Below are 25,138 nucleotides of genomic sequence, written 5' to 3' on the forward strand. Positions count from 1 at the left end.
GTAAAATCCAGGAAGACACATGATGCATAAAACATTCAGAGGTGCCAGAACATAACTCAATAGCGCAAAAACACATGATGTCCAAAAACATTCAGAGGTGAAATTAAACCACACAATTGCGCAAAACTCACATTAGGCAATTACCATCACATAGATGATCACATTGCGCCTAAATAAAATCACATACCAACCCCCATCTAATAAAAGGGACTAAAAGAGACCTGTGTCCAGAATGTCAGGGCGCGCTGCCATGCAGCGCCAGTCAGTGGTGCGCCACTGGCGCAAAACCTAAACGGTGCAGGTGCCCACTACTTGCTGGGCACCTGGGAACACCAACATGACCTAAACGGTGCAGCTGCCCACTAATTGCTGGGCAGCTGTGAAACAAAAACTGCGACAGGGGCTGTCACTAGCCCCTAGAACAAAACTGCGCCAACTGTTGGAGCCACACAGGCTCTAAAAACACTTGTATCCACGTTGGAGCCACACAGGCTCTAAAACTGTGCCACATTGCGCAGAACGTTGGAGCCACACAGGCTCTGAAACTGTTGTGGGGCGTTGGAGCCATCTGGCTCTATAAATACACATGCCCCCAAGTCCTCCGTGGGACTTTAAAACAAATGGCCAGGGTAGAGCCACGCAGGCTCAAACAAAGCATGCCCCATGGTTGGAGTCCCCCCTCTGGGGACTCAAAATCATTAACTGTCCAGGAGCCTCTCTGGGCCCTAAAACAAATGCCCCCTTCAGAGCCTCTAGCTCTGAAAATAAAAACACGCCCGCAGGCTCTAGGAGAAATGGGGCGCCAAGCCCCTGACAGGGACTTTAAACAAATAGGCCCGTTGGAGCCTTCGCGGCTCTAAGACTAATCATGAGCAACTGGTGGAGCGGCCCGCTGCCAAACGGGGCCGCTCGAATACTGCCTCCAACAACAAGGCATGGGCCTCTCTGGGCCCGGGTAATCAAACATGCCCCAACGTAGGAGCGGCCCACTGCAAGACGGAGCCGCTCGTGAGCACTCTCTCTGTCCCCGTGCCTTCCAGGCACTTCAAGGCCGACCGGAGCTTCACCCCCCCAGCCCATTGGACACTCACTGTTGGGGGGGACTGAGATAGGACTCGGCTCCTGGTTCGTGCGGGCAAAAGGTGGGGCTCTCTCTTCCACATGAGAGCCCCGCTGATCTCCGGAACACCTCTCCCGGGGCTCCCTCCATCGCATGGGAGCCCCGCACCACTTGCGCTGCGTCCTCTTCCCTGCTGGCGGCCCCGGGGCTCTCCACGGCTCACGGGAGCCCCGGGCCGCGGGAGGACTTGGCTTCTTCTTCCTCTTCCGCCGGGCGTGCGCGGGACTTCCTCTCAAACCGGAAGTCCCGCCCGCCGCCAGGCAAAGGTCTGCCTGGCTTCCTGTGTTCGGCCCGAGGCTGCGGCGGTGATCTCACTTTGGGCATAACGAGGGGTGGGCACCCTCGAAGTTCAGAATAAACATAGAAGCGAGGTGGGCACTCGCTAAATAATTAAATAAAATGCGGGCAAAGTCGCAGAGTAGGCACCTGCTAATCCTCACGCAAAATGCGTGACGGCGACACGCTCGCACCACAGCAAAAAGTGCTCTCAATCGCTATGGGGCCAAATAAAGCGCTCTCCCAGCGCTATGAGCAATAAAGCAGCCCCCATGAGTGAAGGGGGCAGGAGAGCCAGGCAAAGGGGTCCCCAAAAGTCCTGGAGGAGTAAAAGTGGAGCAACACAGCTCCCTGCAAAGAAGAGTCCTCCGGCATCCATCAGGAATCCAGGGGCTGGGCAGGGCTCAGGGAGGCAAGCCTTCCCCTGAGCCCAAGCAGCAGCACGCCCCTGGCAGGATTCAAGTCCAAAAACAAGAACATTTTGGAAGGGGACGCAGCCCCTTTTTATACTATAAAATCCTTTGTCTAAAGGGTGCAGGCAGTGTGAGAACCAGCTAGAACTGGTTATAGGGAACTCCTTTCAGTGTGAGGGGCAGAGGCGACAGTCGCCCAGCAGGAGGTGGAGCCAGCATTGTGACAGGCAGGCACAGCCCTATTCACTCCTAGGTGCTATCTCCTCCCACTTTCCTGGCAGCAGATGCAGCCTTTCATCCACGGGCTGACTCAGACAACCTCCTGGGGGCTCCCCAGCCCCTGTCATCCTCAAACCAGACAGTCAATCCACAAGCAGGCCCAGGCACTCCTGGAGCCACGCGCCAGCCAATCACGTGCCAGCAGACTCACTACACATGCACACCCATGTCTAGAAGCGGCTCTTCCACACTAGACACACTCATGCCACATACATCATTACGCAGCATTTAATCCCACGAGTTCGTACATACCAAACTCGACCCTGCACTCCCCACACATCAGGAACTACCATGGGCATACATATTCCCCATTCATTCCTATGGGAGAGCAGGTCACTCATCACACATACACAGAGAGCTCATGCACTTTACACTTTACCACAGTGAAAAAGTGGGCAGAGGCCTACAATCACCAACACCAGGTCACAGAAACAGGCTAGGAAAAAGCAAAAAGTCTCGGGATGAACCTGCCAAAAGGGCCGGGTCCAACACAGTGTCACTTGCATTGTCAGTGTGGCTCACAGACATGCCGCTTTGCTGGGTTTGGCCCATGTGCATGGGTTGGTTGTGAGATTGGTGATGTGTGGAAAGGGCCCCCTCTGGGCACATAGTCGATGCGGGCATACTTGCTGTTTCTAGGTGTGCTGCAGTGTGCCAAGGGGATCAGGGACACGATACAGTCATTGTGGATGTGCACTGTTCTATACTTAATTGTACATGTGTGCCATTGTGCCCATCTCCCCCGTCTCCCCAGTCCCTGGTCGTTACTCACCCTGTTGCTGTTGTGTTAGGTCATGTTGAGCAGTGTCCTGTCGCCCAACTCCATCCACCGTCCACACTGATGACTTTGGACCCCATTTCGTCCATCTCATCCAGCATCTCCTGTGGCGCAGGACTCCCACCTCCAGTCTGCATTGCTGCCTTCTGGTTGTTGCCGAGTTTCTCCTTGGTTTTGTGCTGCACATCATTCCAGCGCCTCTTAACCTCTTCCATTGTCCTCCTCAGCACTCCGACTGCATTCACCTTGTCTACGATGGACTGCCATATTCCATTTTTTTTTGCCAATGACACAGTGGAGGTGACGAACAGTAGTTGATGGTGTTCTTCCACCTCAGTTATCAGGATCCTGTTTTCCTGCGGACTGAACTGCATCTTCCATTTCTTCTTCTCCTTGCCCTTCCCTGACCCCGAGGTCCCAGGCTGGTCCTCCATGGGGCTTGTGGGGTTCTGGTTGTCCTCTGTACTTGCTCCAGCTACCTCCATTGAGCTTCGTAGTTCTTTTGGTTTTGTTTGTGGGGGTTTTTTTCTGCAAATATAGTGATGTTTCCCGCCTGACGTGTGTGAATTGCAGGCCTGGCGCAGATTATCAAAGATTTTTTTATCGCGGTTGGGCCCATCACCACTTTTTTCATGTTCGGTTTGTGATTTTTATCGCCGTCACTGTCATTTTATCGCGGACAATTGATGCATTATCAGGAAAGTATTGCATGTTACCCCTGTGTTGTGAATACAAAGTTCACATGGCGTAATTTTCCCACGATAGACGGCAATATGACAAATTGCGTTATCGCACGTTCTTGAGAAGTGTTGCATATAGATGCGTTGTGCTGTGATTGACAAGCCACAAAAATTTTAGTAGAAGCTCCTAAGCAGGCGCAGAAAGTGTTTTATGTGTAAAGTATAAGAGAGATTTGATTGAGGGTGCATGCACAGTGACATGTTAACAAAAATTTTAAATCAATAAAACAAGTGATCGGGTTGCCAAAAATTGTCACAGCGTGACATATGGCATTTTGCAAGATAAAAAATTTAGGTAAATGCCATTTTTTAGTAGAGAGGTAACAGAGCGCATTCAGAGTTGCACTGCATGTATATTCATGAAAACGTGAACAGCTCTGCTTTAGTAAATGAAAAAGCAGGTGAAAAAGCTCAAGTATCTCGGTTGGAGTTAAAGCGTCATGTTAATAAGGTATAATTATTTACATAAGAAGTAAGTATTTCCGTTGAAACTGAAAATGCTTGAGGATTCTTAACCAATTAAAGGAAGTGAAGATAAAATAAACAGATTAGTAAATCATTACGTAAAATTTTTACTTAAAAGTACATTAGGAGATGAGGGTTGGAGGTGAGCAAGAAGGGGGACGTCTTTTGTGTGTAAATCAATACAGCCCTGTAGCGCTACACGTGGCATGTCTGGAATTACTGATAACAAACTAAAAAACTCAATTTATCAGTATTTGGAGCTTTTGAGAATGGAAACAATGATTAGTGTTTATCCCTCTCGATCTGGCTTCCTTCACCTGCTGCACAGCATTCCTAGAGCAAATGTTTTGTGTAGCGGGGACTTGGCATTTCCCCGGTGGGCAGCCCGGGTGGGGTGGTTATAGGCCCCTGAGTGGGTGGGGGGGGGGTGCTTTCGTTACCAGGGGCCGGCAACATCGGCCCCTTGTAACTTAATCAGCCAAAACCAGCCCTGGCAAACAGCTCAGCCGGACCCCTCTTTCCCCCGGTTTCGGTTCCCAGTCCGGCCCTGGCAGTGGGCGCTAAATAACTCCCTCCCCAAAAGCGTAAAGGCATAAGAACTATAACTCATTGCAAAGAATAATGTCCCATCAACATTTTTTTTAAAGTAAAACGTTATTGTATATGCCATTGTTTCTCTGAAATTATTCTGCATCAGGTTATTTATTTCACAATGAAAAACTGTTGGTGTGAAGATGAATGTTAATAAAAAATGGTCCTAGCATGCTGTTTTTAGGACCTAAATCCATTATCTATGGCCTTTTTACAACTACACTTTCTGCTCAAGAGAATAGTTTACTAAAGGAGCTGCAGTCACAATTGTGTTGGTTAAATAAAAACATATCAAAGTTCTCGTAAGTGCATACCAATAAGTCGGGCCTCAGTGAAAGGGATTTCGCAAGTCTTCTGTTTGTTTTTACAAACACGTGCAAAATACGTTAAACTCGTGAAGGTGGCATGCATATGTTTATCAAATAAAAAGAAGTGAAAATGATGCATGACAAAACCATTAAACCTTTCTGACAACAAATGTAGCTGTCCCCGTACTTTGGTAGATATTACGTGAAAATGAATAAAAATCTGTGCTCAGAAACCACTCAGGGATGGGGAATCAGCCGCTGCTCACAGCAGGAGCTGGGGCTGGTCGATTGCGAGGTCATCTGGCCCGCACCCCGTGCGTGGATAATGCACTCTTTATCACCCAACAACTTTCTGAGTTTTTTGTCCCTCTCATTGGGGCATCTGGGAAGCTGTGAGCACAGGGCCACAGAAGGCCCACTTTTTCAATGCGAGCAGGCATTCCGGTCAGCATACTCCCATTGAAAGTTATAGAGGCATGCGATTGAACAGGGTTCGGTCACATCCGACTTGCAGTTCTGGAACCGACAACAAGAGGTCATTTGGTTCCAGTTCCTGCCTGATGTCTGACACCAGAATCGGCCCTAAAGTGAGAAATGGAAATCGGACAGAGCAGACGTACGTTGTTTATATCTGCCTGTTAGAAATGGCAAAATTCAGTTTCACGCCTGTGCCTCAATGCAACCTCCAGGTAGTCAAGAAATATATGGTGACAAGCGGTGTGGAATGTTGCTCATAGACCGGGTCAGGGTTCACGACTTCATCACTGGCATCATGCCACACACCTGCCTGAGATGGACTGAATGAATATGTACTGCCGACTTTGAACAGTTTAAACTCTGTACAGTGAGGTTAAAGATGCCAGCATTTATCAAGTCAAAGAAATAATTTAAGAGTTTATACAAAGGCTTGTCTCAATTCACTCGAAAAGTAATTTTAACAACTTTCAAAACGTGTTAGTTGATAGCTTTTGTAGGGTTTTTGAAGTACTATTTGCAGATCAGATTCTAATGGAGAATCCGTTGTAATATTCCCTGAAAGTGTTTTAAAAGATGAAATCAGAAGAACTGAGGCTCAGAAGGGCTGAGCAGCAAGCAAGAGTGATGCAATGGTGCTCATTAAGTTCTAAACATTGATGATGGACAAGGGTGCAGCAGAGTCTACGTAGAAAGTGTTTTATTAATCCTTGGAACTCTAACTTCTGGCCCGCTAGCTTAGGCCTTCCCCCCCGCCAGGGTCGGATTGGGATTGAAAATCGACCCTGGCACACAAAAAAAAATCAACCCTCATTTGCATAATGCCTTTCCTCAAATCACTGCTGGGGGGGTTGTTAATGAGCGCCCATCTGCTTGCAGAAAGGCCACTCAGCCACCCACTGGGCCGCTGGCTGTATGCTTAAAATAGAGACACTGCCCAAATCGGCCCCAGCCTGCTCAAAAAAGCAGCCCACAGCAGGAACTCACACACCTGCCCCTCGGGCATTGCCCGATTGTCCGCGTTACCAATCCGAGGCTGCCCCACGCCCAACTGACTCGGCCAAAAGTCTGGGGGTTATCATCAGTAAAGATCTCTCGATGAAACCCCAGATAAATGCCACTGTCTCTTCTTGCTTCTTCCAACTGCGCAAAATCCGGAAAATCGCGCGTTTCCTCACCACTGAAGCTCTCACCCTGGCCCTCTTTGCGTTAGTCATCTCCAGAATTGACTACGCCAACTCCTTGTATGTAGGCATCCCTGACTACCAACTCAAACGTTTGCAGCTTGTTCAGAACCAGGCGGCTCGCCTCATCTTCCACCAACCGAGGCACCACCACATCCGCCCTCTGCTAAAATCCCTGCACTGGCTCCCTGTCTCTGAACGCTGCAAATTCAAGCTAGGCTGCCTTATCTTTAAATCTCTGGGCGGCCTAGGTCCTACGTTCATCTCCTCCCTCATTCACCCTTATGTCCCCTCCCGCAATCTACGCTCGGCTCACCTGGCCCTTCTCAAAATCCCCAGAGTCAAGCGTAGGAAATGGGGAGGCTTAAGATTCTCGTTTGTAGCTCCATCTCTCTGGAACGCCCTTCCCCTGGACATAAGGTTGGCCTCACTCTACATCCACTTCAGATCCCTCCTTAAGACTCACCTATTTCGCTCTGCGTACAATTAAAATTAATACTTTCCTCCACTTTCCCGGTCCCTCTTACTCCCTCCCGTCTTCACCCTTGCCTTTGCTTTCTTCTCTCTCGCTCTGCCCAGGAAGCTGCCTACTGTCCTTTTGCTTCAGCGCCAAGAAACTGTATAAGTGTACGCTGCGCTTTATAAATGCCTTTCACATCACATCACATTGATGTTCTGTTCAGCCATTTTCACTTTAGTCTGGCAGAAAAGAGAGATGTTGCTACAAATATGTAATAATGGAATGGAAGAGCTGAGAATGGCAATGCTTATTGATCTTACAGAGTACATAAATCCTCTCAGTGAAGTCAATAACAATATACAGCGATTATAGTTAAGCACATAGAGAAATCTAATTGCTTAAATAAGCACAAGTCATTGATTTATGAGCTTCGAAGTAGTGAAAGAGCCTTCTTCAGTTTTGTGGACAAAAGGGGAAAAAAGGTATGAAAGTCGATGAAATAAAAGATAGGTGTCTCGGGGGTTGTGTGAGTGGTCTGCAGCCTTCTTACTGAAATGCGAGAAGGGAAGAAAAAGCAAGACAAACGTGCCTTCATAGAACAAATAGCATTCCGAGTAAGAAGGAGTTTAAAATCTTTGCAATTATGCACTCTCACAATTTCTGCTAGCCACACATCACTGTTTTAATAAGTAAATGAATTGCTTAGCTAATTAGGAGCTTAAATGGCCCAGTGGTACATCCTGAATTTACAACCTACAGCTTGGCCTTTAACACCACATAGTCAGGGGACGGTCTCTTGGCCACATCCGTAGTCTCTGGAACTCACTGCTAATTTGCATCCACAACTCCAGCTCACTCACCTCTGGTGAAAACCTCTAAGGCACACCTCTTCGCTGGCACATAGCAATGCAAAGCAGGCAGGGACATATCTTGATGTGTCTTGCTCGCACAGTGCACAGTGAAACACCTTTTTATGTGCCTGCACTGTGTAAAGTGAATTCATTTAACCAGATGTTTATTTGAGATAGTCATGGACATCAAGTCTACAAAATGCCAGGGGCAGTAGAAGTAACATCACATGCCCTTTGACCTTCATTGTCACTCACATACAAATACACACACCTGTACACACACATTTACACCAGACACTTTCTCACAAATCACGGTCTCACTCACAAGCACACACACAACTTACATTTAAAAGCATTTTTGTTTACTTGCCTCAGCTGCAAAGGAAGGGTATATTCCAGCTAATTATACTAAAGTTTTATTATAATAATAGTGTATGTAATATTAGTCACTATCAGTGTAAAACAAATTGGCATAAAACAAGAAGGGTGGAGCCCCAACCGGCTATGTTACAGGCCCGGATTTTGCCACCTTTGAGGCCAGGGTTCACCAAGGTAGAGCCAGGGATCACAAGGTGCAAGCCACGGGTCACTGCTGAGACCCCTGGCTATTCCTAAAGTACGTCCTTGGAGTTAGGCAGATATGGCTCTTTTTTTGTGTCCGAATTCTGCTGTTTGGAAATTTACAGTCATGCTGCACTCTGCCAGCCTAACTCTACTGAGACCCTGCCACCAATATGTAATGCATGTAAAGATAATTGAATACACAACATAAGTGACAAAAGTGACCTTCAGACAAAAAAAAAATACTGAGAGTGGGAAACAAGAAATTGCTGCATCCCAAAAGTACTCACAAAATCTGACACATTTAATCTTTTTCAACGTCAGTTACACAATTGGCTAGTTTAGAAATGCAGGAGTTTACATTACCCTGCATGGAGAAGGGGAGCTGAACAAAAGTTTGCACATCGGAACAGACTCACAGGCCAGAACTAATGGTCAACATGCATTCTCAAGTAGTGAGGTAAGTTTGTGGTATATTAAGCTATCTTGGGAAAACCCCTTATTTTAAATTTTACTAACTTACCTAGTTTTGTGGCCATGAACGGACACCATGGATAGGACGGTGTGAGTGCTCCCCTTGCAATTTCAATAGACAATGGACTACATGTGAAATTGTATAGGTGTTACAAGGTTTTTTCTAAAGTTTATAAACAGCAATAGAAATTGTCAAAGATTAATTTGTTTATATTTGTCCTCTAAGACAAGCTCATTTTAGAGCCACAATAAAGCTGGGTATCATCAGCACACCGCTGAGAAATTCATTTATATGATTAAATTATCACACATTGGATCTAGATATACTTTAAATAGCACATTCCTTTTTGTTGAGCTGGTTGGATGTTGCCAGAGGCCTCTTCTGAGAGGTGGTACTGAAGTTTATGTTGAGTCAGATTTGACGCAGTAGCACCCTCTGGTGCTTTCAAAACGAAGACACATTAAATGTGAAAACTATTCCTTAAAACATCCATTTATAAACCTACTATGTACTCCAAGAAACAATTTATAATGTAGGCTGGCCGGCTCCTCTATTCAAAATCTTTGTAGCACTCTTGTATTTCTACTATTCTTATGTTTTATTGTCAGCACAGTTGTATGCAAGACCTAATGTTTCCAATATACAGAGAGTGGACTTTGGGTCATCTGTGTCAGCCACAAGCTTGTGTAAGTCAGCCCCAACCATTCATTGCTTTGATAATTTGGATGAAAGCTATTGGATGAGCCCAGAGAAGAATACATACCTTACTTCATTGATTAGTAGTTTGGACACCAGCGATGTCAGCCAAGGACTGCTCTGAACCAAGAAGCGGAAGGTAGGTGCGTCCTATGGCCTCTGAGGTGTCCTTAATGGGACGAGGCACCTACTGACTCCCTCTAGGATGCCTGCCATGGTCTCCATCTCGTGCGCACCTCGTTTACCAGCTTCTGCTGCACAACATTGGAATTAAACTTGGGGCTCCTTGGACTCCAGGGCTGGGGTGGGCTGGCTGATGGTGTTTGTTGGGTAATAGGTGGATATTCTCAATTCTGCCAGCCCGTTTTGCAACTGGATATGGTGTCTGAATGGAGTACAGGATTTCTTGGAGGGTGTCGTGGTTGAGGGTTGTCAGGCTGTCATCGTCAGCAGGATCCCCATCCTTGACAGACAGCAAGTCAAGAGTAGCGTGTACATTCTCTGCAATGAAATAGTTCAATGTTGTTGTTAATCTATGTTAGATAGTGACATTAGTAATCTGGTTGACATTAAGGGGCCCATTGGGATGGTGGGCGGACTAAAGTCCGCACACCATCCTAGTGGTTCTGGGACCGTCTGCCATACATGCGGCTGTCCCACTCTGCTAATCAGCATGCAACCGCCACCCTGGCGGTCGCATTCCACATTTCTAAGAGCTGCATCCGCCGCAATGTTGAAATGGCATGTTGTGCATTCCCATGTACAATATGGCAGGGGGCACGCGGTGCCTGCCCCCGTGTGCATGGGAATGCAGGGGGGTACCATGGGTACCCCCAAGTGCACCCCCCACCACCCCACCCCTCCTTGGGGACCACTACAGGCCCCCAAAACACTTTCCAACAGCCTTTTCATGGCGGCATCACCGCCATGGAAAGGCCTTGACAATCCAGCATCATGATATTGCACCGCCACCATATCATGTTCCAGCTCCGCCCAGCCGGCAATCGTAACGATTGCCGACCGGAGGAAATGTGGCAGACGGACTTTCTGTCCGCCACGGTACCCCCGCCATGATAATATGGCGGGGTAAATCGTGTTGTGATGGCAGGCGGATAGCCACTGCCGGCTGGGCGGTGGTGATCCGCCCGCCATCATAATGACCCCCTAAGACCGCCTACTAATTCCCTGTCAGGTCAACATTGATGCTTGAGACATCTGTTCCTCGTAGGTTTAGAGACCAAGTTGCCATGTTGTTGCCTTTCAGATGACAGTATCTCTGCATTGTTCACACAACCACTGTGTGACAGGACAGGGCTGACCTGTTGTGTCATGACACATGTTGCAACACAGTTACACAGCTCACTGGCCCTGCCATTCCGGCACGTGTGATATGAGGTACAGTCCACTTCTTCCTTGGTTACTAACTTTCTTTTTCTCGATGCCTATACTGATAGTATTTTGACATATTGACAACACAACTGCACACATTGCATGCAGTCCCCAGGCTGCCTGCATTCGCTGGAACCAGGAATCAGCCTAGAGCTCCTGTGAAGTTGAAGTGAGTTTTGTCATGAATTCATTATGATCCTGCAGCCAGCCTTTCAAACAGTACACCACAGCACTCTGCCTTGTTGTTTTGCCCTGCATGCACTTTGCGTTATCATGTGACCAAGGGTTCAGTTTTTCCCACATATCCTGCACACCTCTACACAACTTCCAACCCTGCTACACTGCAGGAATGTGTGAGAGCATGTACTTACCATGGATTTCCTATTTGTGTATACTCAGGTGATTTCATAGCTGACATAGCATAGTGAATCATTTTGATGCATTGCTTACGCAATGCAGAGATGCATCAGTTCATATTTGCAATGCAAACTGAATATAGTACATCAGTCTACTTGTTCTTTATCTGTCATCTGTTGTTGAGGTTTCTTTTGGTGACTTTTGTTTGTTGGAGTGGACATAGCTTGACTGGTTTTATTTGGGGAATTAATAGTTGAGGTGAATTTGTTGTGCTATACTCCTGTGGGGCTGAAAATTAATGTGTAAAACATTTTGAGAGATTTTAAATGTAAAGAAGCATTCATCCTTTACAATGTAATGATATACTCACACTCTTGAAATAGTCCACAAGTTTGGAAACACTAACCCAAAAAAAGGTCTGTATGCTGTCTGGAGAACAGCACTAAACTTGGTCTGCTGTGTTGGGATTATATAATAGTTTATTTATTGTGTTGGTTGCTGCCAGTGGCTGATTTGGAGCACACTCTCCTAAATGGCAAATTATGTGACGATACTAGAGAGGAGAAATGATGGAGGAATGCAAGCTCTTTCATAAACCATTTTCTGCTGTCATTATTGAACAATTTTGCTAAGGATTTGCAGTCCTTAGAGTGGAATCTCCAGGTCAAAGGCAGTTCATTAATTCTGGAGTATGTGAGGATTATAGGGTCCATGAATCATTACAGGGTCCATCTATAAATGTAAGTGCAAAATTTCGAGGAATAAATAATCACGTTGTTACTTTTTTGACAGATTATGGACTGCAGATATACAGGAAAGTGGATTTTGAGGATTTCGCCTACAAGATGAGCAACAAGCATGGGCATTCCGTTCAACTTCCTGAGGGAGACCTAGCCAACAGCCTTACTCCAGCTGCTGATGTATACTGGTAAGAAGATGTCTTCTAGCCTTGGTTTTTTGATCTTTCTGGAATTTCCCATGACTCTTTAGCTTTGATGCAACTTGGTTAAATGCCACTGGTGATTTAAATAATCTCCACCCAAATATCACATAAGAATAATCTTTTTTTTCTCTTTATACTTTGATTGTGGTATTTTTTCTTTTGTAGAACATTGATGTAATGTTCCCATTAGGCAGGCATTTACCATTTCTCACTTTCAATTTAAGCCCCCGTATATTTTAACATTTAAAGAAAGAATAGCCACTGTTCAGCAAAGAAAGTGGCAATTTCAAAGTATCCCCTTTAATTTGACAGTATTAACTATATGAAATTGTGTGAGTATGTGCCCGAGCCAGATGATGACTAAATGAGAAGAGTGGATGTTGCAGTGTTCCAAAAAAATAGCATCGGGACCGATTTTTTATAAAGCATTTCAGAGTTTTTCCACGCTCGGCATAGAAGGAAAACAGGAATCAACCTTATTTATGAGAGGTTGGTCATATGGCTTAGGGCTGATATGTTACTATCTGGTGAGCTAATTGCTCTAGATGACCCATTCACTTCAGCTTAGAACCTTCATGCGGGGGATACCTGACATTGTTAATTTCCTTTGATCTCCCGAAGTTATTCTGCTGATAATTGTGTGCACTTTATTGCATAACTGCAATCATTTTGCATTGATGGGAGTAGTAAATTCTAAATTACTCACTCGACACACAACATTTTAAAGGTCGATTTCCTTAAGGTGTGGAAAATAATTCAACACGTGCCATTCCTCTCAAAGGAGTGATAATCAGGGCTGGCTGCAATTCATTTGCCACACAAATTCAATATGTTGTCATTGAATGGATGGTTGGTGATTGATTACATCTGTATTGCTGCAGAACACAATCTTATTTATAGGACGTCTATGGCTTGGAGGTTTGGAAGTAAAGTAGGAAGTGTTCTCTGAATATTTGTAATAGAGATTTGGGATGCTGCAATTTGAATGTTTTAAAAAAGCTCTAGGATCTGGTAAGGAGAATGGTGCTAATGTGTTATACTCTCTAGGCTTTTTGGCCTACCTAAATCTCTGGCAGGGTATGAATTATTCTGAGAGGTTACCCAAAATGGTGGAATACTACTGTTTGCTCCTAGAGACCGAATACAAAGACCAAGTTAAGCATGAGGGATTAGGACCGTGATGCTCGCGGTTTAAAGGTAAGACTGGACATTAAGTTATTGATCATCAAGGAAGAAAAAGCAGTTACAAGATGACAAGTGGAATAGAAAGAAAAGTTCAGATGCAAAACTATTCTAGAGACATATGTCAAATGTTTTTCCTGTTTGCTCACAACTACAGCATCCAAAATACTTGGCTAGAATGCTTGTCCGTCTTATATGCAGAAATCGTTATAGTTACGAGGAGTGTAATGGTGCTTAACAACTAGGAGATGTACTCAACAGTCACCATGCAGGGAAGGTGGTAATCAGTGCCTTGAACCCGCCTTTTACAAAAGAGGTTGTTAGTTTGATAAGTCATTCTTACCCATCGAGAGCTCCGTACCCACACGTTGTACCAACAAATGTATTATTAAATAACCTAGAAAGTTAAACATCTGTTCTTTCCACTTTTTTCCAGTATGTTAATATCTGGTAATGACTGAACTCTTGAGAAGTGATATAGTTGGGGCAAGTTATGAAAGGATAAAAATACCTACAAGCCAGCTAGTGCTGTATTGTCATATTAAACTTTAGAGGTGAACTTTTCAACAAGCATATCTTGCGTGGTTGAGTCGCAGTGCCTGTCCTTCATTAGTTTAGTGTTTGGACAGCATCATTCACCAACTGATCATTGCACTACACTGTTGTACGGAATAATATTTCTGTTTCAGTGAGCAGGTCCAATATCCTACATTTATTGACTTCTGCTCAGAATTGGACTAATTAACAAGTCAAGGGTGTTGTGGAAACTCACTTGTTACAGGATCCAGATGGTCTCTTTGTAATATTGGTTACACTTCCAAGAAACACATAGGTGAAGGTAAACAGGAATTTGGACACTTTAGAGGAATTATCAGTGCCATACTTAACGTACAACTAACATTGAAAAGAATCAAGGTAAAATTCTAACCATGGGAAGGAAAAAATTGTCAGAAATTGGTTTCTAGATAGTGATTAGATTAAAAAGTACACTTAAAATGATTTAGCATGACCTCACTAGTTTGGTGCTGTAAAAGGTGAGCCCAAAAGGTGGTCGTGGTTTAGGAAAATGTTTGTACAATACTTCTGCTTATGTCTGAAAAAGCATCAGGTATCATCCCAGTACAAATATCATTGAAAAAACATTTTATAGAAAAATAAAATCATATCAATACATTTCATCTAATGTAGGATAATAAGGTATAGGAGTGGGCATAGATTAGGTTTGAAATCAGGTTTAGAGGTGGGTTAAACTTTATTGTGAAGGTTATTATTAGAGTTTTGTTCAAGGTTTATAGTAATGATTAGGGTCAATGATAGGGTCGTGTTTGTTGGTAAGGGAATGGGTAAGTAACCCATTTGGGTTAGGAAAGGGTCAATTTAAGGTTATTGTTTTGGGTTGCAATCAAAGGGTAGGCTATGGATAGAGACTAAGTTTTTTAACAGGTCTCAAAGTATTTCTCAAAAGTACTTTAGAACATAAACAAAATATGAAGTTCAAAAATAAGGTAGACGTTTCACTGGCAATAAACACAGTTTTTCAATAAAGCATTTTCAGCCATATATTTGTTATTAAAATGTGCATTTCAAACCAGGTTATTTCAAAATCGGTCTCTTTTTATTGACATGTTTTGCAATGAAAATAATTCTCTAATCTCATAAATGAATTGAGATGGAAAGGTGTAGGCCCAGAGCTTATAATGTTAGTGTGCATGCCCTACATTTAAATGGAACAGACTGCTCACCAGTGGAATAAGCATTGGCAAAACCACTAGATCTTGCGTTTGAAAGGTGTAGGCTGACCTTTTGCGTTTGCCGATGCTTGTTGCTAATGCTAAACAGCCAAAAGTGAGCACAGATATGATGGCGCATATGCGTGCATGTATCAGTACCTAAACATCATAACACTACAGCCATTTGGGGATTTTTCCCACCGTAATAACATATATGTGGGCAAATGTCATGGCATGTCAGATGCTCCCCTCTCGAAGTGATAAATCTAAAAAAATATGAAAAGGACATGAACGTACATTTTCTGAAGAAATAGATTTTAGGAAATTGAAGCTATCAGTCCTTCCTAAAAAATCGAAATAATTGCCATTTAGAGGCCTACAAGTTAAGGTTTATAAAACAAAATGCAAGCCAGACCTGAAGGGGTCAAATAAGCAAAAGACGAGAAGAAGGTGTGCACTCAACAAAGAGACTGTGGGTTACAGGGGCTTGAAAGGGGAAGCAGCACACACAGGAGAGGGGGAAAGAGTATGCAAAAACAAGAATTCACATGGAACACTAAAAGCAGCAGAAAAAACAGTAGTTTCCTGAATGTAAGTGGTGAAGAATATTAGTTTTTCAGTCAAAAGGATAATGAAGAAGGGATAAACACAAGAAAATGAAGGAAATCAATTAAATAAGAAGCAATAAATGAGACTGAAAAGAAAGCCAACCAGTGACAAGCAACAGGCTGACCCAAAACCCAATGTAATTATTGGTATTTTGCACAATCTAACTTTGGTATGCAACGGTTACCACGCATTTTTTACAACGCGGTACCGTTACCACGCTACTTTTACCACGCAAGTCGTTACCACGACTTGCGCTGGGGGCGCTCCAGGATAGTAAATTGTTTAATTTACTATCCAACTCCTTCCCTAGAGTCCACGGGGACTGGAGTTGGAATAGTAAATTCAAAAATTTACTATCCAGCGCCCCTCCACGCAAGTCGTGGTAACGACTTGCGTGGTAAAAGTAGCGTTGTAACGGTACGCGTTGTAAAAGAACGCGTGGTACCGTCATACATCCTCTAACTTTTGGTCTTTTGACAATAGACAGCATTGGCTGTCTGTAGGCAAGCCCTGAAACCTACGGAACATTCAATACAGAAAATTAGGTATGAAAAAGATTTTCAAACATGCCCAAGTGCATTGACCTAGATAAATATAATCGGTATGTCTTACTTCTGTATACTTGTTACTCTTTCAAATATGCTAAAGTGAATCTTCACAATATACTCTTTACTGATATTAAACCCTACCTCCATAACTTCTGAGAGCTGTTCCATACTTTGGTAGAAGTCTATTGTGCTCATGAAGGGATTTGAATCGTGACTTACCTCTAAGACACTTTTGCAAAACTAGGTTATGGTCTGTACCTTTAAGGAAGTTTTGAGTTACTGAATTGAGTAACAACGATCGAGATGGGTAATCACTACAGTGTGGACTAACACCTCGAATAAGGTAAGAAGGTTTTTCATTTGTTTAAAATTGTAAAAGAAGCTAACAAAAGCAATGAAAGAATTCTGAGACAAAGTTTCCTAAGAAAATCTCTGGCTCTCATGTGGTGTCACTATTTAAGGCCATTTACAAAATAAACGCTGAGGGGCAGATTTACAATAAGTGGTGCATCCCTGCATACCAGCAGGGGTGCGCAATTTTTTGTGCGCCGCAGCTCCGCCACCATCGGTGAGCTGCATTTACAATGTGGTGCACTATGGGGCAGAAATGGCACAGATGCGTCACGCATCTGTGCCGCAAAGGCGGCGTATTGCTGGAGTTGCATCGCAAGCGCGACACAGCCCCAGCAATGCTCTTGTGGGCCCTATCTGTCCAATGCTGCATCAATCCTTATGCCTGCTTCAAGCAGGCGCAGGGTTTTGACGCAGCATGGGCACAAAAGTGACTGAGTGAAATCTTGTAGATTTCACTCAGCCACTTTTAGGAGGAGTTCCTGCGCCGGAACACCCCCCCCTGCACAGGAACGCCTCCTTCTGGCGCGGGGCTTTACAACATGACGCATCTCCCAGATGCGTCACATTGTAAATATCCCGCACCATGGCACATCTGTTGCGCTGCTGCTGCGTCACAAAAGTGACGAAACGGCTGCGTAAAAGAGGCGCAAGGAGCTTGTAAATCTGCGCCCGGTCTTTAAGCTTAAAGAAAATCAGGGAACAAAAAAAGGAAACAAACCTAGTTGAAGGAGGATATTCCTTTTTAAAGACAATTTCCATCACCCACGAAAGGTGGCAAGCTTCGTCATCGGGAATCTTCTTGCACAATGACAGCTGATCCTAGTGAGGGCTAAGACTCCCTCACTGTCAGAGGGGAACTCTGAAGTTGTTTGATAGAGAAATGGCAAGTGATGAGGTGAGAAGTGTGTGCAAGTGATAGTGGTTAAAACTGACTGCAGGATGTGCAAGCAACATAATTAATGTGCACCTGGGTCAGAGTTAAACAAGGCAGGAGGTAATTAGTCATGCTTCATTGTGTCACAAAAGAAAGTCAGCATGTTTATGCCATTTTACCCTCAGCAGAGGTGTTATGACATTCTTCAGGACCTGTGAGTAAAAGTGCTACTGTTCCAAAAAAAGCATGTGGTAATGTGTAGAGATGCAAAACCAGAGAGTGGTCCGTCGTCAAATCCAGAATGGATCCACTGTCAGTCAACCTGTTATGAATTTAAGCCTTTGGCTGCGGGGGTTATTCCCCTGCTGAGCTGGGGGTGGGAGGGACGCGCACAGCGCCCCGGTGCCGATGACGAGCTCAGCTCGTGTGCTCATGACGAGCTGAGCTCATCACGGTCACACCCGTTTCCTTAGAATGCTCAGCACAGCAGGGCAATTATCCCCGCGTGTGAGCGTTCTAACGCCCATGACGAGCTCAGCTCGTCATCAGCACACGAGCACCGTGGCTCATGACGAGCTGAGCTCGTCACCAGCATGGGAGGGGTTAAAAGCAGCTAGGTATTAGTTGAGATGAATGTGGCAGTTCTCAAGTTGTATTAAACTGAATCGGAGCGACTTTCCGCCCCGCACCGGGTGCACAACTACATCCATAGCATTCCACAAATGCCAAAACCATTATTTGTTTTTCTTCCAATTTATTTATTTATTGTCCATTTTTCAGTTTTTCATCATTTGTAATCCAAATTGTAACATAGTTTCATTTCTTTTGCGCAAGTCACAGGAACGACTTTTTACGTTTTCACCATATTCTAAACGATGTAGGAGTGTTTATCCAAACTTTATCCTGCACCCCGAGGGTGATCGTAAATCCTTAAGCATCACTTTTGTTTACCCAATGCATTTCGGACCCTCCATTCGGTCCTTCGTCAGGGGTTAATATATCTACAATATACAAAAACATGGTTCAGACTCTTTTTCAACCTCCCTCTTTCAGTTTAAAAGCACACCCTCGCCCTTATGCCAAATATCACAATCAACGTCTTCCCGCAATAACAACATCCATTGTATTAACACCACTCTTTAACTTTTAGTGCTTTCCTAGATATTCCTCTGCGTTACCCTCCTCCATGACATATCTCATCTCCCCCATGATCCCCTTCTACGTATCCTAACCCCAAACTTTCGACTCCATACCTCTCAACTCGCTCCTGCTTGCCTCGGTCCCATCATCTCACACGGAGATTGACAACAGCTTCCGGTTACTCAACCCTCCCTTCTGCCTCCTCTTTCTAATTCAAAAAACTATCTCCTCCCCTCTTTCACACCTGTGTTCCATTAACCCCCCCACCCATACATCATGCACCTAAACTCTGCAATTACCTTCAAAACCCACAATGCACTAAAACTCCTTATTCAGTTCAAGGATTCCAGTTTTCCATTTATATTATTGCCCCGCCCACCCTTTGATGTCAAACCCGACGTGGATTGTTCCATCTATCGTTTTTACAAAACATACTAGGCGTATCAGCTCTATTAACTTATGCACAATTCAACACTCGTTTGAAAAGTTCGTCATCTCCAATGTTCTGACTTCGTGATGAAATATAATGCTCCGTTGTTGTTTGGTAAAGTCTGTCCTGTGACGGATTGATTCTTATGCCATTTTTTAGTTTTTCTCCTGTTATTTGATCTCCTCCAGTGGGTGCTCCGTGACATCGTTTAGAATAAGGTGAAAACGTAAAAAGTCGTTCCTGTGACTTGCGCAAAAGGAATGAAACTATGTTACAATTTGGATTACAAATGATGAAAAACTGAAAAAATGGACAAGAAATAAATAAATTGGAAGAAAAACAAATAATGGTTTTGGCATTTGTGGAATGCTATGGATGTAGTTGTGCACCCGGTGCGGGGCGGAAAGTCGCTCCGATTCAGTTTAATATTGATTAACCGCGTGGTTTTGGGCCGTCCACGTTTTTCCGGGGAGCACGCAATCAACAATAAAAAATGTGAAAAATGATATGTATAAAAAAAAGGTTAAAAATGGTGTGCACCGTGCCACTCTCACAGTACAGTTCTCAAGTTGTGCCACCAATCACCTCAATATATGTGATGTACCAAAGCAGGCTACGGGTTCATACACAATTCACCCAGGCTGAGGTGAATTACTAGCAACCTGGTGCAGTGAGTGTTAAAAATCAATCACATTCAGGTGTTCATTCATAACCTCCAAACTTGGCTACCAGCACTCATCGGGTGAGGTGCCTCAATACAGGGATCTTGGCATTGGGCTTGGGGTGCATTCTTTCCTATAGTGGGAATATAGGAGAGAGTGAAATGAGGAAGATAAGACTCTCAAGTACTGGGACATTTCAAATGCTGCCATATAGGAATCAGTTTGATGAGCTTTATAAAAATGAACATCTAATGAAAGAGATAATTAATATTATTATTAAGATACTGATCAAGCAAATTCAATCTTGCGATACTGGGCCCAACCTTTATCCTGAGAATTTAAACGCCTTGACTAGATTTTTTCCCACAGCTTTACTTATTTGTTAACTTGGTCCTCCAATAAACTTTTCTCGTCGCACTGAGGAGAAGGAGATTAGCATTACTCGTCCAATCGAATGCAATTAGCAATGCAACCTATTTGGCTACACAATGAGGACCAAGGATCGGTTGACAAGATCAAGAGTGTTTATTACACATTAGTGATTACATTCAGGTAGATTACTCCTAAAATCAAACTGTATAGATACAGTATGGCAACAGCCTCCTAAAGAAAGGTAAGCAAACACGAATCAGACAAACATTCAGCTCTGTAGCGGCAATATAAAACAACAACATCTGATATTCGGACTGCATTCTAGCTTGGTCTTTTCTAGGAATTAGCTATTTGAATCTCTCCAATACAAACTAAGGCACATTAGAGCTCACAGTACAAATCTACAAAAGGCAATAGGGATCAGGCAAAAAAGTACAAGAAGTATTAGTATTTCGGAAACTCGATCAAGAGTCTTTAAGGTGTAGGAAAGTATAGGTCTAAACCACCCTTGGGGAAATTAATATGTCATGGGTAATGTCTCTAAGAGTCCATTTAAGGGGTCTTGGGATTTGGGTAATTTGAAAATATGAAAATGGTTCAGGTTGGAGTCCACGGAAGTTTCTGCTTTGAATCTGCATAAAGAATTCAGCAAAGGAGCTCAGCATGCGTTCTTTAAAGATGTCCGAAGTTATTTATCTGCAGGCTCTTTTTCAGGGCAACCAATAAGTTATAATTCATGAAGTTCATTGTCAACTTCCCTTCGGGTACGTCATCAATAGAAATCCATTGTATTTATTCCAAAAGCCTGCATAGGCACACATGGTATTAGGATGAAACATTGTAGAAAGGTGACACACTGAATATGGGAACATCGTCTCTGTCCCACACTCATGGCTAAAGGCAAAATTCCAGTGTTTGTCTACAGAGCTCTCATGTCCTCGTTGCTGGAATCTGTTCCGAAACATGCATCAACTGCTTGTTACAAGAAATGTATCTATACGAACTAACAATCGATGGGAACACCTGCAAAGAAAGCATGTTGCCAGAAATGTAGAAATGAAAGGGGTTATCAAGGGAGCAAGATTCAGGCCTTTAATATAATGCAGCTAACCTAAGACATTAACTTCTATAATTCACATTTGATATGCGTGTGCATGTTTAAATATATACATATGTAATATTCCTTTACTACTTTTAGACCATCTAGCAAGCAATGAAATTGCATGACTGTAAGTATACTTCGGAACAACATTCAAAACCACAAATGTGTAACATTAATGACTACATTGATGAAATGTTAACGTTCATCCTATACTAACATCCTGCACATGTAATAATCATTTAGATCCATGAACAACATTTCTAGCAGTTACCCAGATGAGATTGCATGCATTTATGAGTCAAGTGGAAAAGCTTCAGCAGTGAAATTAAGAGGATAGTTTGAAAGTGAACTACACATTACAAATGTCTACAGAAATATAATACGCATTATTTGTGTAAGTTCTTTCAGTTATAACAATCATATAGAATGTATTAATACATCAGTCACTTTATTAGCTCATTCTTTCATTTAAAGACATTTGTCATTAATCAAAACAGATCCTACGTTAATCATTAAATGCAAGGCTCTCGACATTAGTAAAACATTAATTATGAGAACTAAATTTCTAAGTAAAGATTCTCTTCATCAGCAGTAACGTGTGCCAGAATCATACGGACATACAAGATTCATGTGCAAAGTGCACGTACATCTTATGTGTCAGGTATTAGTCGTAGTTAGGTTTTTGTGACGTGTAATGAATGGGCAAATTTATGCTGCACCAATACAAATCCATATTATGTTATTAGAAAAAAAGCCCGAAGCAACTGTGTGTTAATGTGTTAATCACATGCAACTAATTATTAATATGGTATATAAAGGTCCTAAAAACAAATACATTAACTGAAAAAAGTACTACTAAGCTTCCTTCAGTAAATATGTTTTGCAGAGTAATAACTCTTGAACAGCAAAGGATTTGCATAACATATATTTGTAATTGGTATTTCCACCTTTATTCGCTGCTATGCTTAATAACCAGACTAATGGAATTCAGAATGGCTTGACAACATAATGAGTTAATGAGCATAATGAGTTATGCTTATATAAGCACCTTACAACAATGCAAGAAAGTGGATATTTTTCATAGAGCAACCATAAGAAAATCAATGTTGTTTTAAAAAAACTAAGTAAATTAATTTTACACCTGATGAATTAAAGCACCCAAGTAAATAGCGGGCTACAATTCACAGTGAAATACACATGCTTGTAAACAATATCAATTTACATTTTCAGTACTTCCCCTTCATCAATAGCGTACCCGATAAGAAAGGCACATGGCATAATGTCTATAGAAAGAAAACTAGCGATGAGAACATTAAGCAAAGAAAATATATGAATGCTAGAGGGTCAAAGAGCTAATCTTTAGGGAACAGGAAGAGGATCAGGAGGTTGCCTCCTCTTCAGGTAATACTGTACATTAATGTCTGACAGCAATTTACTTTGACCGGGAAGCGTAGCAATTGACTGACCACTGCCAAAGAATGAGCTCACTCTAGTAGCATAGAAAACCCCAAAGGAAACTTCAGAAATTGACCCCTGGCCTCAATGATATCTTCTGTAAGGTCCATTAACTTGCTCTCCTCTCAGTTGCAAATCTATTTAGGAACCTTGTATTCATCAGTCAATATTTGGCAGTGCGGTGGCGGTGCAGACTCAGGGCCACACCGCCAAAATCATAGTCAGGCTGTTAGGACCCTTAGGGCCAATTACGACTTTAGCGGGCACTGCAATGAGAACACCAAAAACTGTTCCTGCTGCATGTACTGTAAAGTGCATGCTATGCTGGAACTGGGACGCATGCACACTGGGGGCACATGTTGTGCACCCCTGAATGCATCACCATGTGGAGGAGGCACAGGGGGCCCTGCAGGGACCCTTTTGTTTCTTCTCCACCACAGTGTTCATGTAGGAGGATCATTCATGACATCACTGGTGGAGAGGAAACTCATAATATGTTTGCTAGGACCGTGGTGGTCCCGCCAAGCATATTGCAATCTCCTGAGCACCACAACACTGCCAGGGAATGGTGGCTTCCTAGTGGCTGTGGTGGGGCTTTGGTGGTCTGACAGCCCAAATCGTAATAGGGCTGTTGTGAGACTGCCACCGTTGCGCCCCGCAAGTGTAAAGGTCCATGGACCGCCAGACAATTAAAATACAATGCACATCATCTATATATATATAAACGAATGTATGTCTGTATGTCTGTTTGTCCTTTATGCATTACTACACCATTAATCCAATCGCCATGAAACTTTGGGAAGTTGTTGAGTAAACTCCACGAAGGTTTCTGGCATAATTCTTTTTTAAAGATCGGCCCCCCAGGACCCTCATAATCTTTCGAATACTGAATTTGCAACCACAACTTTGCAACGGTCTGTCTGTTTGTCCTTTATGCATTACTACACCATTCATCTGATCGCCATGAAACTTTGGGAAGTTGTTGAGTACACTCCTGCGAAGGTTTCTGGCATAAACATTTTTTAAAGATCGGCCCTCCAGGGCCCTCATAATCTTTCGAATCCTGAATTTGCAACCACGACTTTGCAAAGGTACAAGACTTTCGGTGAAAAAGATGATGAACAATGTCATCGAAGCTACAATTTTGAATGGGAAATTCAAGGGGGAAGATGTACTGTTGCCACGTATTCCAATGATCCCAACAGATATGCCATTTGAATTCAAACGTTTACAGTTTCCGGTGCGACTCGCTTTTGCAATGACCATCAACAAAGCACAAGGACAATCGATGCAAGTGTGTGGACTAGATTTGGAGAATCCGTGCTTCTCCCATGGACAACTGTATGTGGCCAGCTCACGCGTCGGAAAACCTTCTGATTTATTCGTGTACGCACCAGATGGCAAAACAAAAAATATTGTGTATCTACAAGCACTCGAATAAATAAATAGAATTAAAACGACACTTTGAAATTTTTTCCATATTAAAATGAATAAGTTTCAATAAAAATGACACAATGTAAATTGAATGTTATCATAACAAGTTTACTTGAATTCCCTTTCTTCTAAGATCGCAGCAATGTGCGACGGGTAAGCTAGTGATTAATAAACAGAACATATTTTGGAATATTTTGTCAAATGCCTTAAAGCCCCAAAAAAAGAGATTTTAAGGTATTTCAGTTTCATTGTACATTGTATGACTTGAGTTAGATATCAGGTGAGATTTTGTAACTCAATCAAGCTGAATGAGGGTTTGAGAAAGCAGTCTCTTTTAGACCCTCATTTAAACTTGGATGGAAGTACTGTTACTCCAATAGTCTCATTTTGGTTTAAAATAAACCAGAAAAGCATTTACAGTTAAGATTGAACAATACATTCATAGACATAAAACCCCAGATTAAAATCACATTAACTGCCAGGGTCAACCTAACATAATTTAGGACATATACAATATTCACCTTGATATATTGCAACATTTATAACAATACACAAAATCTGATAGTCTGTGGTCAGTGCAATGTGACTAAATGGGTTCCTGTAACAAGTTACTTGCTTGTAATGGCTAACAACAACACTTATGAAGGTCCTGGTCAATAGAGAAGGAGATATATATTTGCTTAGCTTTTTTCCAATACTGTAAGCTGGTGACAAATATGACGTTGGAAGTGATTGTGCATAACAGTGGCAACTATCTAAAGAGCTAAATCTTAGGGATTTCAGTTAAAGTCAACCAGCTTGTACTAAAACATCAACCTTAAACATTCCTACTTTAACTTCCATGTAATTAAAATGAATACTGCTATCTAATAGCAGCATTAATTAA

The sequence above is a fragment of the Lissotriton helveticus genome, chromosome 1_1 (genome assembly GCF_964261635.1).
Source record: "Lissotriton helveticus chromosome 1_1, aLisHel1.1, whole genome shotgun sequence".
Classification (NCBI taxonomy): Eukaryota; Metazoa; Chordata; class Amphibia; order Caudata; family Salamandridae; genus Lissotriton; species Lissotriton helveticus.